This window comes from Plodia interpunctella, chromosome 9 (genome assembly GCF_027563975.2).
Source record: "Plodia interpunctella isolate USDA-ARS_2022_Savannah chromosome 9, ilPloInte3.2, whole genome shotgun sequence".
In the NCBI taxonomy this organism is placed as follows: Eukaryota; Metazoa; Arthropoda; class Insecta; order Lepidoptera; family Pyralidae; genus Plodia; species Plodia interpunctella.
In genome coordinates this window covers 648482-664069 of record NC_071302.1, presented here as the reverse complement: position 1 = coordinate 664069, position 15588 = coordinate 648482, and the positions used below count along the sequence as shown (strand labels likewise).

Genomic DNA, 15588 nt, shown 5'->3' with positions numbered 1-15588 from the left:
ATTGCGTCTACGATATTGCCTTCAAATGAAGTATTAGCTGAATACAAAACCAGAAAATCAAATATTACGCTCAGCGCGGTTCATTTGAAAAAATAAATAATTATTCATACAGCCTGGGCAGTAACAGGTAAATTTAAATAAAAAAATAAACAACTCGATTTACTCGTAGTTGTCGATTAGCTAACTTTAACTTGCGCAGAATAACGCAAGGCGGCGCTAAATTTAACGTCAAAATTGAGTGGCGTAACCCACTCTAAGAGTTGCACCAAATCTTTAAAATTATAAGGTTAATTTTGACGCGGACCCCGAGCCAGAGTGTTATGTCCAAGAATGACAGGAAACACACGCAAAGGGATGAGTTAAAATATCTTTCTTTAACAGAAAGTGGGCAAAAGTCTTATCATTACGTGTTATGGGTTACATTAACCTGATTATATTATTTCGCCCGGTGTCAGCATTAACTATAAAGATTACAATTTCAAAGATTCGGCTGTAATTTTACGACCGTTCGTCTGGCTGACGTCAATTCTCTTTGTGAATGTTATTATCGCCAATCAGGCTACCAATACTATGTGTCTCTTAGTCGTTTCGTACGATATCTACGTGAAGATCGTAAGGCGGGAACCAAACGTCACAAAAGCGGCTAAAAGACAGTATCTTTCTTTTAACCTCTAATAAAACAATTTCCCATTTACTTGACGATCGTAAACCATGGTTTCCTTAGTTCGCATGTCGTCCGTACGTTTATCGCGGAGTGCACCATGCACGGAGGCCGGTCGACGACCCACTGGCCTACTTTGCTTCCACAATCGATTCGATGCAACAATCGATTGCAATCGGGTTCTCGGGACATGCATTTTTTATGTTAAGCACTCCTTCAAATCTGAACGATTTACATTAATTTATTAGTATGTTTCAGTATTCTGAAAATGTAAACGAATCGATCGCATTTTCTATTAGTGATTTGTCTTCGGACTTTGTTTCAATTTTATTTATTCTGTGGCATATATACCTACATAACTAGCGGACGGTTCCGGCTTCGCTCGGGTTAAATCGTAATAACATAAGTTATAGCTTTGGGAAGCGGTCAGGTCAATACAGAAAATGTTCTCTTTCAGAACGGGTCTTGAATGTTTATTTATGTTTCCTAATCCTAACTAATATTATAAATGCGAAAATATACCTCCTTCATGCTATAGATACCTATAACTCGATCTATCTTCTTGAATTCAAGTATGGAGTATCATCCCTGAATAATAACAGCTCCCGTGGGATATTTATGCAAAGCAGTTCATGAGTTTCAAATTTCGTGGTCCTTATACTTGTCAATAATGTGTATGTACTCCATATGTACATAAATAAAAGAACAAGCGTATTTTACTGATCAACGCCCAGCCTAAACCGTAGAAGCTATAAACACGAAATTTGGGCAGTAGCTTTTGGTTATTACGTAGTGCTCAGATAAGAAAGGAATTTTCAAAATTCAACCCCCAAAGGGGTAAAAATTGGGGGTAAAGTTTGTATGAAAAATAACGAAAATCTTTACTGATCTACTTGAAAGTTGGTATAAATGCTATGCAACAAAAATAATGAAACGCCTGTTTCAGGATTTCTTAAAGTTTGACCTTTAGAGTAGTTAAATAAACGAGGGTGAAAAGAAATAACGAATAATCCCATTCAAAATTTCGTCAAATAAAGATATGAGTAGACAGCTCAGCGGAGAACACCATTGAATTCACGTTGTTACTGTTGATGGTTCGAATCTTGAACTTCAATTATTTTGAATTAAATCTGATTATCTATAGGGTGATTTCTGAGAAAGATTTATATTATTGTTTTATACGTGGTTTTACTCGAGCGAAGCCGGGACGGGCTGTTAGTCCATCCATAAGAAAGGCCTGTGCCATGTTACTGTGCCTTAGTAATTGTGGTTTATGTGGCTGATGATGACAAATCATTTGTTTATGTTTTCTTTGAAAAATACAAATTAATTTGTAAAATGTACCAATCTACAATTTGTGAAGGTTGCGTCCACAAAGCTTCAAGTTATATACTTCATGCCACACTTGAACATTCAACTTTAATAACTTATCCAAGTTATTTTCTAGTTTCCCTTCGCGAGTTTCCCAAGAACCAATAAATAATCTAGAACTAATCAAAGCGTTCTTGGAAGTGCCTAGTAACAGAGTAACCTAGTTGCCGATTATGCTGGCGCGACACTTACATGTAAGCGACAGCTATATTCTTTGTCCATTTTTGTTGTGTGTTTATGAATGAATGAATGAATCAATGAATTAATGACTTTATTGCTGTAAACATGGTGCAATACGTGGATTGTGTAACATTTAGGTTTCACACATTAGTCAAAGACATGCAACAGACTGTAAAATTTGTCTAATTAAATTTATTTACGTTTATGTTTTATGTCAGATTTTATGGTCAACTAATTCTGAACTTATCACATTATTATATAATTCTATAATATTAAATAAATCTACATATAATATTAATATCTGTTTTCCAGATAATCTCTTACAGTATAAAAACATTTTCCTTCAAACGAACAGAAAAGTTTTCGTTTAAATAATTTAAACATTGCATATATTTTTAATTTCAACAAGTAACTTATTGCTAACACGGGTGTCAGATTTTATTCAAGTTGCAGACATGACATGACTTTTATGATTACCCACCGCCATCTAGTGTCAGCTAACGTCACTCAACGTTAACGACGTTTATGTATTTGTGTTTATATTCTTACGAGTATTTTAAAATGCAAGACACGAACATATTTTGGGGCTAACCCTACATGTGTAATAAGTCCCTATATTTATTTGTCCTTAGGATTTTTATAGCTTAGCTTCGGTGTGACGCCAGGTTAAAAGTGCACTGATCGGTCACCGTGTCAAGAGGGCGTTTGTGGATGAGCTTCGATGTCCGATACTATGCTGTTAATAAGCTCTTCGTTTTATATTTAGTTTTGTAAGATTTTGCCTTGAAATTTAGTGAAAACGAATTTGTTGATTATAATGCATGGGGGAACATTTTAGACAAGATTAGATTTTTAATTCAATTGCATGGTTTGGAGTTTATAATATATAAAAAAAAAATTATAAAAAATTGTAATCGAAAAAAGAATTCCGAAAAACAAAACCAGGGATTTGACATTCAATAATAGAAAGTAAAGAAAATCATAAGCAATGTTTAACTGGCGAATTATGCGAATAATTGTTTCAATTTACTTGTGTGTGTGCGACTACTCGCCACGTTTTACGCCTTGGTTTATCGAGCTCAATCCAGTCAATGCTCAATCCAGTCGGCACCAAACTTTACCCAACATACGGCTACTTCCAGTAAGAGTTTGAAATTTATCGTCCTGCAGAAAATTGTGTCGCGCAGAAATTTAAACTTTGTGGTTTAAACCGAGATATATTTTCCGGATTGAGCTTGATCTTGATTTTTATTACTATTACCGATCAGAAAAACAGGCATTCTGCATATCTAATGGTAAATGGTCACCATAATCTATCAACGCCTGCAGCTCCAGAGGTATCACACGCGCGTTGCTTTGTGGCTTTGGATATTTAATCTCCTTCATTCTTGTTCTTTATTGAGAGTGTTGTATTGTCGTAAATAGCATACATAGTGAACTGAATAGTCAACCTGTGTGTCGGTTGCTAACTGAGTCAAATTGGTATACAAACTGATGTAGTAAGAGTAGGATTCAAATCTGTGAAAAATAATTAAAAATTAAAAAAAGGTCCGCTTAAGGCATCTGACATCACTTTTACGAATACCACATCTAGTGGCAAGTAGTCGCACACATACACACTAGTGAACTTAAACTAAAACGTCAAACAGTATGCAGGTTTCTTCATGATGTTTTCAATCACCGGAGCAAGAAGTGGTTTATGTAAACTACAAAATCATGTGGCATGATTTTGTAGTTGCAAATTGTGTAAAAACCAGACTTAACAAGTGTTTTGCCTACTGTCATCTTGTTGAATGCATTGTTTGTTAAGAACTTCTGCCTTTATAGAAACTACTCAACGAATGCTAACAAATTTTGACAGACTTCAACAAAATCTAATTTTGAAGTTTGCAACTTAAAGTCTGTCTAGCAACTTGGTTAAGTGCAACCGTAGATTAACAACTCTAAACATTAGATATATTTTAAACTGCCATGTCTAACTAGATATGGCAGAATTAAATGAGTTTAGTAAATAAATAACTATTTATTTACTAAACTCATTTAATATAGGGAACTACAAACTAGGGATCTGGCCGGGCTTCGTACGGTCCTATTTGAATATTAACCTTTGTTAAATTTGTCAAAAATAGCTGTGAAAACTGCATCGAAATACGTTGTGTGGAAAGAAAAAATAATCTAAAGCTTAAAAACAGACATACGCGGAGAGCTACTACGTTTTTACTATGTTAGTGAGAAGTATTTTTTTTTGCATTGAAACGTCCTGAAAAAAAGAAGCTTAGGTGACGTTTTACGTGGCGCTTCTTCTTCACCTGCACTTTATAAGTCGGCAGTAGACTTTTGAATTCCATTTTGCCACGTGCAATATAATTTTAACAGCCACAGCTACTTCTAATATACCATCACTATATATATTAGAAGTAGCTAGTTTTGTAAAATCAAATGAGTCCCTATTTCCGACACTAGCATCTATAAATACTAGGAAAAATACCCAAAGACGGACCCTACCGACTTTGTGCACCTATTTGTAGAACAGCAATGAAAAGAAATAGTTTTATCTGTATGGCGCCAAAGTTATATAACAAATTGCCGCGGGATTTAAAAAATGAAAATTTGAAAACCTTCAGGAAACGTTTGACTTCTCTCCTAATACAAAAATGTTACTACACCATTGATGAATTTATAAATGACAAATGTTTAAAATAAATTTGACTGATGCACGTTAAATGATAATTAACAATATTTGTAAGTCTTTAAAGACAGAGCATAGTGATACTACCTACTAATTTGTTTCAACTGTATTTTTAATGTACCTACCCATGTCTCACAAATAAATATTCTTATTCACATCCAACCAATGTTTACAAAGTAAAATAACTTATTGAAATTTAACAAGTAACCGGATTACCTATTTGTAATGCCGAGTACAATTTTAAGTTTATTCAGAAGCCATCACGATGTTTTCTCCTGAGGCGTCGTTGACATTTCCCTTATTCATTCAAGTAATTACATACCGAGTATAAAGTAGGCTGTTTCCTGCGAAGTTCTCTGTTTGAATTGTGTTTATTTGAAATTTTATTGCACAAAAAGCATATCGCAATTAGATATTGGAACTCTGGGAGATAATATTAGCAACGCTCATAACCGAAGAGCTTGCATAAAGAGAGTCATGAATATAGAGAAGATTTTGTTAGTGTCGTGCCTAGTGGAGATCCCTATCTCCTACCCATACCTACCTACCATACTACCCATAGTTGTACGTTTATTGCACAATGATTAAAAATATATGTAAAAGTACTGGACTAGAATATAGCATTCTCTACCAGTTATTTAGAATTGTAGTAAATTTTTCACAATTAAAAAAAAAATTTTTTTTCGAACTTAACCTAATGAATAAAATTAAAAATAAAATTCTGTATCGAAATTTTTATTATTTGTGTATGAACTGTATGTAAGTATATTAAATGCCACACCACAGTATAACGAATTCAAAGCATAATTATATCAAAAATCTAGCGGAAACTTAACCTCCAAAATATTCTCCATTCGAAGACATCAATTACAACTAACATGAACACTATTGATACATTACTTACATAACTAGTTTCTTGAAATGTAATGCGATAAAAAAATGTTATTTGCCTTCCATTGACTGTTTTCTAAACAAAACTCAACATAGATCGAAACGAAAATCGCAATGAAAAGCGAAATACGTTGAAATAAATACATAGAAATCTGATCCCTCAATAATAATACCCACAAATAGAGTTAGTGTAGTGTGAAAATGGAATGGTCTTAACCTAATCTTATATTGCTTTTATACGTTCGGATATCAACTTTAGCTCGTTGGGATAAGGTTGTCATTCTTATGGCATTACAGTGAAAACATAGAGCACAATATTTTTACGACTGCTTTTGTATAAACGGATGTAATAAATTGTGTAATTATTATATTTGTGAAATTAAAATATTACAAAAAGGACCGCATTCTGGCTACAAAACAAAATTTTGTCACATCGTAGTTTATACACTAACTCAATATGAATATGACATAAAAAGGACATAAACTAGATTTTAAAAGACTGAAAAAAGATTTAATACATTAGTTCTATCTTTTGACGAAGATACACAGTACATTCGTGAGTTTGTAATCCTATATCTTGAGCTGATGATATTAGAAACTGGTGCAAACAAAGGCATTAGTTGTCAGGCAGCTAAGAATAGCTATAATATTAAACACTAGTAGCCCGCCCGCCTTCACTTGGGTAAAACCATAATAAATTGTACTACTAAACCTTTCTTAGAAATCCCACTAATCTATTAGTGAAAACCGTACGGTCAGGTAGTTTATAAGTTCAGCGCATTCATACAGACGGACAAGATGGCTCATTTTCATGACTTATGAACATAATAAGCGACTACAATAAACCGTGGCGTTTTTAGACAAAATATTAACCCGTATGTTAAAGCGCCATTGCGTCGTTCTGCTGTCTATGAAGAATTTATCACATCAACCAGTTTAGGCATCAGTATAATGGCGAGGCTTTGCCTATACGTAACAGAATGTACCTGTATCCTGTTGCAAAATACAAGTTCAAAGGAATATACGTCTACCAGAGGCAATATTAATTATTGTAGAATTATTTTGTAAAGAGTGTAATGTTATATAGAAAAACCCGTAATATTCCTAGTTATATCCCTAGGGAGGGATAAAATTATATGCCGGAACATAGTTATTAGAAAGCTATTTATTACCTTACTAAGCATATTATTATAAAACGGATCAATTTTTAACGATATTATTATTACGGGATTATGTTTAGTGATATAAAAATCTACCACAGATTGAAATAAATATTAAATTGATGTCTATTGGATAGAGAGTTCGTTACTGGCACCCTTGAAATATGATATCTAAGGAGAACTGGAAGCATTTTAAATATAAGGTTTTCGATTTTATGCTTTAATCAGATTGACCGGTTCACGGCTGTTTATCTACATAAATAAGTATATATTATAAAATATGGTATCGTTGAGTTAGTATCCCGTAACATAAGTCTCGAACTTACTTTGGGGCTAGCTCAATCAGTGTGGTTTTTTCATACCTATATATATATATATATTTATTGGTAAAATTTTCAAGCGTACTTATTACATTCTGCGCTCAATTCTACTAATATTATAAATACGATATTATACACACATACGGGATGTATGTGTGTATGTGCGTATTGCGTGCTAAGGGATTGTTATGAAATTTTGTACACGGGTATCATCTGGAATAACACATAGGGCAATTTTTTATCCCGAAATTACCACGGGAACGAAGCTCCGAAGCGCAGCTAGATTTATATAAATAGATTTTCTCGACGGCAAAACACTTTATATTACTTTCGGCCTAATGTAATTATAATACTTACAATTTGCACTTAAGATATTTTCTTTGAATTAAACTTATAATTGTTTATGATATTACAGAACTTGCGGTTTCAATCTACCTAATTGAATGATCTAGTCTTCGAGAAAGCTCAAATATATACTCAAAAAGGTAGATCAAAGTACTAATTTGTATTTCAAAGCTAAAAACCTTTTTTTTTTTGCTTGGGAGTAGGAAAGTTTTTAGTAGCTTTTAAAGTTCGTTGTTAATGTACTTTTATTTGTGGGAATCAGTGGATTATTATATTATACTCAAGTTGCTAAAAGGCTGTAAATATTAATGAGTCTTATTTATACACATAACTGTTTTAACACATAACATAATACTCGACTGTTTAGGCTAGGGCTCTATCAAAGCTGTTCTATGCGGAGCGGATTTGAGTCTATCACAGACAGACAGACAGACAGACAGACGTGACAGAGGATAGATAGCACTATCTATTCTTACATCTTTAGCCTTTATTAGTATAAAATAACTGTCTTGGTGGTGAATCTTGGTAAACAGATATATTCTGTGAGCTGCTTTATGATGTGTGTATAAAAATTATATGAGACTTCAAAAATATGTCATTTTTAATAGAGATCTTTTTGCATTAAACGCATGACAAAAAAATCATCTCCGTGCAATTGTTGAGGAGTTCCCACGACTGGAGCGGTTCCTGAGTGTTCCATCAGTATCATAATAATACAGTCGTCTAAACTAAACGTGTGTACACAATTACAGTTCAATCGGTTGAAAAATTCTACTTCAAAAATTGAGTTGCCAGATTCCACCCGAATAACACATAGGGACGTACCCGTACGTAGTGATATAGTTACATTGCAAGTTAAATAAAAACTTATAAAAGAATATTTAGTGTTACCCTATTGGACGTTGGCTTGTATGTTACTATTATTTTATTATACCCAAGGCCAGCAAGATTGGTGTCGAGTCATGAATCAATCTTCGAAAATAGGCAGTCGGCTCTTTCATCCGGTGTATTAGTTAGATGATATTAGGATGAATAGGATTCAAGGCCTATATTATTTTCCCATCTGTGCACAGAATAAATAGCATCCCGGTTACCCTCAGGGGGTTGTGAAGCCGCGAAGTCCGTGGTCAGCGTAAAAACATCCTTAAAACTGTGACGATTCTGTTGTAATTTATTTCGGCTGCCTACCTGACGTCAACCCTAGTCGACTCGTCTTATATTCTTTGTTTTTAAATAGTTTTAATTGTGTAATGGTGTCCTCGGAAGAGCGTGTCCAGCGTTGTGGCTCTTACTGCAACTTTATGCTGAGTGGAGGCGTTTTTCGTATACACAAATACGCCCAGGTTGTTAATTCATGTATAATAATTTAGATTTCAGTTTGTGATATCAAATAAACAATTTATTTATTATTTTTCGGGGCCTGATGACTTGTAATACAGGTATTCCTAGTACAGGCGTCAGCTCCCACAAATTCAAGTTGTTAATTTTGGTACTTTAATTTAATGTAATTAATATTAAGATTTCTTGTTTTGGGGAGAGAAATAAACACTTATTATTATTAATTTATCCTTCTTTCTTTTCTTGCCTATGAATGCCATTGTTGCCTATCTATCAGCTGCCTTGACTGTGTTGAATTTATGAGGAGAATTAAAAAGAAAAAAACATAATTTATGACGTAATTAGGTGCCCTGTTTTCGACATGGGTATGCCATAAAATAACAAAAATTTTCATTTTCTTCATTAACTCTTGGATTGAGATTGGATGGCATTTGAGGTGCCGTGGTTATGACTTCAGATGGTACCTGGATCAAAGGTTAACCTTCAGCTCTTCAGCGTGGAAACGCGGCAAGCGTTATGGGTACTTTCGAGCCAGGTACAATGCTAGGTGGCATTTTTAACTGATCGTTATATTATTATTTTTTTGACCAATGTTGTATTTGATTTGATTTAGATAAATTAAACGTCTGTCAGCCTTGGATAGAAAATTTACACGAGTGTGTTTTACTGCGTATTATTTTGCGTTGATACGCAATTTGCGTCTGCGTATTGTTTTTTTTTTTACAAAAAATCATACAAATCAAGGAATTGTATGATAATAATAATGGTAGGTAACTAATTTTCACATTTATAACATTAAAATAATAATATGCCGGCTCCACACTGTCGTCGAAGAGTTTTCCAAACTTTGTCGGATTCGGTAAGGTACATTGCTGGTTTTAATTGCGGTAAATAAAATCACTCATACTAATTACCCAATGTTCACGCATTCGCATTGGCATGTGTCTGAGTTTGGCGACAGTGTGGAGTTAGCATTATATTACAGACATTTAAACAACGTGTGAAATTACTGTGGTATTTTTAATTAAATTTAGTACACATTACACGTACGTCGGTGGTAAAATTATAACCATAATAGATTATAAAAATAATACTTTCACATCATCCCCTAAAATTAATTCAAGGAATACCTCTCTGCGTGGCATTTCAGGCATTTACCTGAGCCTTTTTCGAGCGTAGCAACTGAGCTTTTAATGTTTTAATTACATTACCAGATGTACAGACACCACGTCAATCTACCTACATTTAATGCAGATTCGTCCGTATTACCGCGGCATAAAGATCAATTTACGGTAATTTGACATACGGTCGAATGTATGTCTAACTTTTTCGTTCCAACTTTAGGATTAAGTTACAAGTAAACATTTTAAAAATTTCTTTTCAAAGGTACTTTTGGTGGTAGTTCCATCTAATATATCCCATAAAGTATTCAAGTATTCAATTTTTGTTTACAGCATCATATATCCCACGGGGCCAAGAGTCGCAAAACCCGAGGGCTAGCTACGTTTAGCTAGATAGCAGGTGAATTTTTGTATTTCAGATTGTTAATGATAGGTTATCTTAACCTAGCAGGTTAAGATAATCCTTACTTTATAGCCCTTTACCCTTGATTGACCTTTACAAGGAAGGAAAAAAAATAAACGGATCAATTGCTTTTCTTTAGCTCCCAGGCCACCTTGAAAGAAAACACTTAGCGCTGTAGCAGTGCATTAAATTCGTTTTTCACTTTTCACGCTCATAAAGTATTAGATTGTTATGGACCGCAAAATCATAAAAAAAGATATCTATCTATGAATTTCTTGTTTGTTATCTTTTGTAATTTTTCACACAAAAATAAAATTTTCTAGAGCAAAAATTTATGATCCCCGACTCATAGAGCATTTGTGAAAGAGTTGAAGTAACCTTCGCTGAGTAACTATTCTATATATAACACTTTGTCGGAAACAATAGCCGGCACATCCCTAGTGACGGTATCTAGAACGTGTCACTTGCACGCGCGCTCCGAAGGATTTGCCAGAAAACTTTTATGTTATTGTTTTCAGAAAATTACAAACGCCCGTTAGTCATTAAGTATTGAAGAAATTATAGAGGTAATATTAGAGACAAATAGTAGTAAAGTTCTTTTAAGCCAAAAGCATAAAAAAGGGTTCGTTCAGAAAGGCTAAAAAACAATCCGGTTCAGAAGGCCTAGTTTCTTTACTTTATAATACTCATCATTCCAAAATTTTCTATAATAAATCAATAAAATATTTTCTCTTATTGATTGCCTATGTACCGATGGTCAGACACTTAAGGATATCGTTAAGCGGAAAATCATCAGATAAGATAGAAATTGCCATACCTGACACGTCTCATCTATCTCCTACGCCACGTTTATATAATCTATATCTCTTTGGCGAAATCATACATCTTTCCTGTCTTCCCTTCTTAAATCCCTTAACCGTACGGAGGCATTTACAACCAACGTAATAACTTTCTTCAGAGAAGGGTCCTCGAAACAGCCCACAAGGGACAGTTAGGAAGGAATACGTGCTAATTAAGCCTTTTTCCTAAAGTTCTGCAAAATACGGCATAAGGTCTAGACAGGATTAATGGTTTTGCGATCGGGGCCATTGACCGATGTACACGCTGCCTATTGAATACGTGTCAAATATCAGAATGTTCTTCTTAGGTTCTTCATAGGCATGTTTGTTGATTTATATTTACTTTATTTTAAAGCTCTCTCTCTCTCTCTTCTCTCTCTATGTATCTCTCTGGTCTGAGCAAGGAAGATAACATTTACCCACATTCTTAACACAACTTCTACTTTCGATTTACGACTGGCCCTCTGCCTGACGTCATCTCTTTGTAGATGCTGTAGATTCCCCTAGTGCGGTGGTGGTGTAATAGTTAAGGCGCCCGCCTGTGGGTCGAAAGGTCCCAGGTTCGAATCCTACTCGTACCACATGAGTTTGTATACCAATCTGACTCATGTATAGTTGTTTTCATCGACCGCCACTTGCTTCCGGTGAAGGAAAAAGTCGTGAGGAAACCTGCACACTGGTTGATTGTTAACTACTACTATCAGTGGCAAACCACTTCATTACTAATGCCAAGAAAGTTGTTGTGTGTGTATAATTAATTCCATGTAATGACCACGACCCTCAGCCATGAGGAATACGACTATGAAGAAGTTTCCCCTAAGTTCTAAACGTCTTTTGTTACTTTACTTGCATATACTTCGTTTTATTAAATCGTAGCCCACTATTGTTTAATATCATTGATTTCAATTTTTAAAAACTAGCCATTATTTCAACGTTTTTTCCCCGCTCAACTTCTGCAGTGATGATCTTGCTTGAGACGTAAAATTAAAAAAAAAAAACACCGTACAGCTAAACATGGTCGTCGAGTTTTGCAATACTCGTTGTCTACCCCGTAAGGGTCATTGCAAATCTGCAACCTTGGATGCAAACATTTTATTGCCAGAACAGAGCCACTTCATTGGCCTCATCAGAAGCTGCCATCAAGTCAGCCCTAGTTTAGTGTATACTGTATACTGTTCATGTTATATATTTTATTATTATTTTCTGGTCGGGGACGACAGGGCAAGCACCAGGTTGATAAACGTATCTCCCATTCTGGGATAATTCCACCCATTAGTGCCCGTTTTGTAAGTAAGTTTTTTTTTCTTTCTCTCAACACCAAATTTTGTAAACTGTGATAGTGACAAAACACACTTTAGCATACATTATCCATTAACTTTTTTATGAATAGCATAGGGCATTAAGTTCAACTTGACACCCGGCTGACCCTATCGTCCGGAAAGTGGCAAAAAAACCCACTTCATCGTATGCAAACCTTCACCTGGTTGCTTTACGACCATGCCTTGTTGGGAGCCGGCTGACATTGCTCCAAAGTGGGTGACCGAATGAGGAATTACTGACGCTCAGAGCAGCTTCAATACAGGGGCTAAGCTTTTTTATAAAGGAGTTAATAATTTATTTTATGAAGAAGTTCATTCACAATTATTTTAAGATTTGCTACATCTATGACAGGATTATGTGGTACTAATTAATAATTATCTTCAATTATTTACTCTACGACTATCTTGTTGGAAGGTGGATAAAATCTATTGAATGTGGGTGACCGAATCAGGAATTACTTAAGCACAGACTAGCTTTGATTTAGAAACAAATCTTGTTTACACAATGGACTCATGAACAACATCTAGTTAAGATACTATTTAATAGGTTTAAAAAAATGATTTGAAAAATATGTTTAAAATATTTGTGTATGTGCTAATACATATATTTTTGAAATTAATTGTAAGTAGTTAACTTAGTTGTAATAGCTTACTTACTTCGTAATTAGCTTTGGATACATCATAAATTTAAAAACAAAATCAATTTAAATATTGTCACTTTGTATATGCATGCCAATAAATTTTCCACACAATTTATCGTCATGAAAATTATTATCACATATTATGTCAAAATTATGACAAACATTTACTTTTATGTTTTGATCAAAATAGAATGACGCGCAAATATACTTCAGAAGTTAAAGGAAGTAACAAGTAATTTGAGTTCTGAATTATATTGATTAGTCTCTATGTGATACCTACTCTCGTGTCTCTCGCTATCTGGGACAAAGCCAATTCGGGAGCTCGTCAGACGCTTGCTTATTTTTATATGTTTATAATAGTCTCGGGCGGAATCTAGCTTCAATAGAATTGTCGACGGAGGTTATTTGCTGTTACAGATTCTGTATTTATAACGCGACTAAATGCAGGAATATATTTACGCTGAATACCAAGTTTTTGTAACAACATTTTTCTCTAACTTAGCGTGTGATTCCGCCCTGGAATAAAACCACTCCATATTTTCCGGATGTCAGATGAGGCGTTTAAAGAACATACAAACCTTGAAAACATATTATTTCCAAGGAACCTAAACATGTACCTGTATAATTAAAGACCAATCTTCAAAATTCAAAAGTTTATTTTTACGCTGATTTCCAGGATTCGCGGCGCCACAGCCCCAAATGCAAACAGGGAAAGCGCAACAATAAGTGAAATTTATCGGTATATAATGGTATTTTTATCGAATTGTATCTTTCTACTTGGTTCTACCTTAACCGACTTTAAAATGTGAGGTTCAACATTACCAATGTTATTTATCTTTTCTATCCCCTGGCGACCTACTTCCCAAGCTTCCCAAGTGAATAATTAAAACATTCCCAATTCACTAACAGTTTGGAATTAAGTCGAATCATTTTTAGGCGCACATTGTTCCTTAATTATGAATTTCTGTGTAAAGTTTGTAGACGATGAGTTGTTGAGGAAATCTTTGTTCTAGTTTGATGTATTTTCAGGAAGCACTTTAATGGCTTCTTTCGTTGAATCTGTGAAAAGAGCGAGTTTCGTATAATCAATTCATATTTTAACTAGCTTCTTTCTGCGCCTTCCTTCCTTCGGCGTGAATTTAGCTTAGTTAACTAAAGCAGATTCTAAAATTACGCGTTTCATTAAATTTTATATATTATGTCTCGATTTATTTCTTTGATTTTACTTTATTTAAATCAACGGATATTACGAATATTACAAATTACGGATTACGAACCGAAGATGCCTTTTCCATTTCAAATACATGCTGCAATTTGCATTCATTTAATAAGTGATATTTAATAGTAACAAATAATACCATTAATCGCCACTTATGGTCACATGAGCGATGATTTCAATAAAAATTTACTTAAATAATTACAGTTACAATCTACGAATTCCCGCCATAAATTTAACTTAATACAATTAATACAACTTCCGACCCATTTTTATCAATAATCAATAACATTAAAACATTTAAAGCGATAAAAACTGAACCCTTCCACTATCATAACAGTTTGGACTCATAAAGATTTAATATTTATAGCAACGTCCGAAATCCGAAGGGATTTTCCCGACTTTGTCCGGCTTCGAAGGACCAACCTATTTACCATTATCTATTTGCCAATTGGTCCCCTTGATTCGATTTTGATATACTTGTGAGGCAGATGGGAGCTAATCGTTTGGTAGGTCAAGCTATTTTTTCGCGTTTAGATGATTTTCTGCACATGTCAACAGATTAACCATTTTTTGGAAAAGTGTCCCTTAGTCGCCTCGTACGACGGCCACGGGAGGATATGTAAAAGTCGTCCTTTTCTTGGCCAGAACCAAACGCCACATTGTTTATTTTCGATTAACTTGGTTTTATTCTTTTTACTGTACGGTCATTAATTCGTAAATCGTCAAGTTACTTCATTTGTAAAAAATTGTTTACAAATGAAGTAACTTGACGATGTATATCCCTATGGATCTTCATTGCTACGTATTTGGGTTAACATAGGAGGCCACAGATGTATTGTAACAATTATATCAAGCAAGTTGGACGTCTAACCCTTTGGGCATGGAGTTACCGAACTTGGAAGGTTAAGATTTGGTGTAAGTAGTCTTCAAGGTAATTCAAATTAGGCCTAGTGCCCCTTTAGGTAGTTTCAGGATTGTCGTGTAATTTGGAATAACAAATTTCCTTGCGTATTCTAAGAAGGAACGAGGATTTTGCTCATCAGTAGGACATAACGGGTATTATTACTTAATTTATTTCATAGGTGTGTAAA

At 34.4% G+C, this 15588-nt stretch overlaps 1 protein-coding gene across 1 annotated transcript in view; it reads left to right on the top strand.

The window, feature by feature from the left end:
- LOC128672519 (neuropeptide SIFamide receptor-like) overlaps positions 1 to 15588 on the top strand; it is a 121683-nt gene that overhangs the window by 34267 nt on the left and 71828 nt on the right. The window lies entirely within an intron of this gene.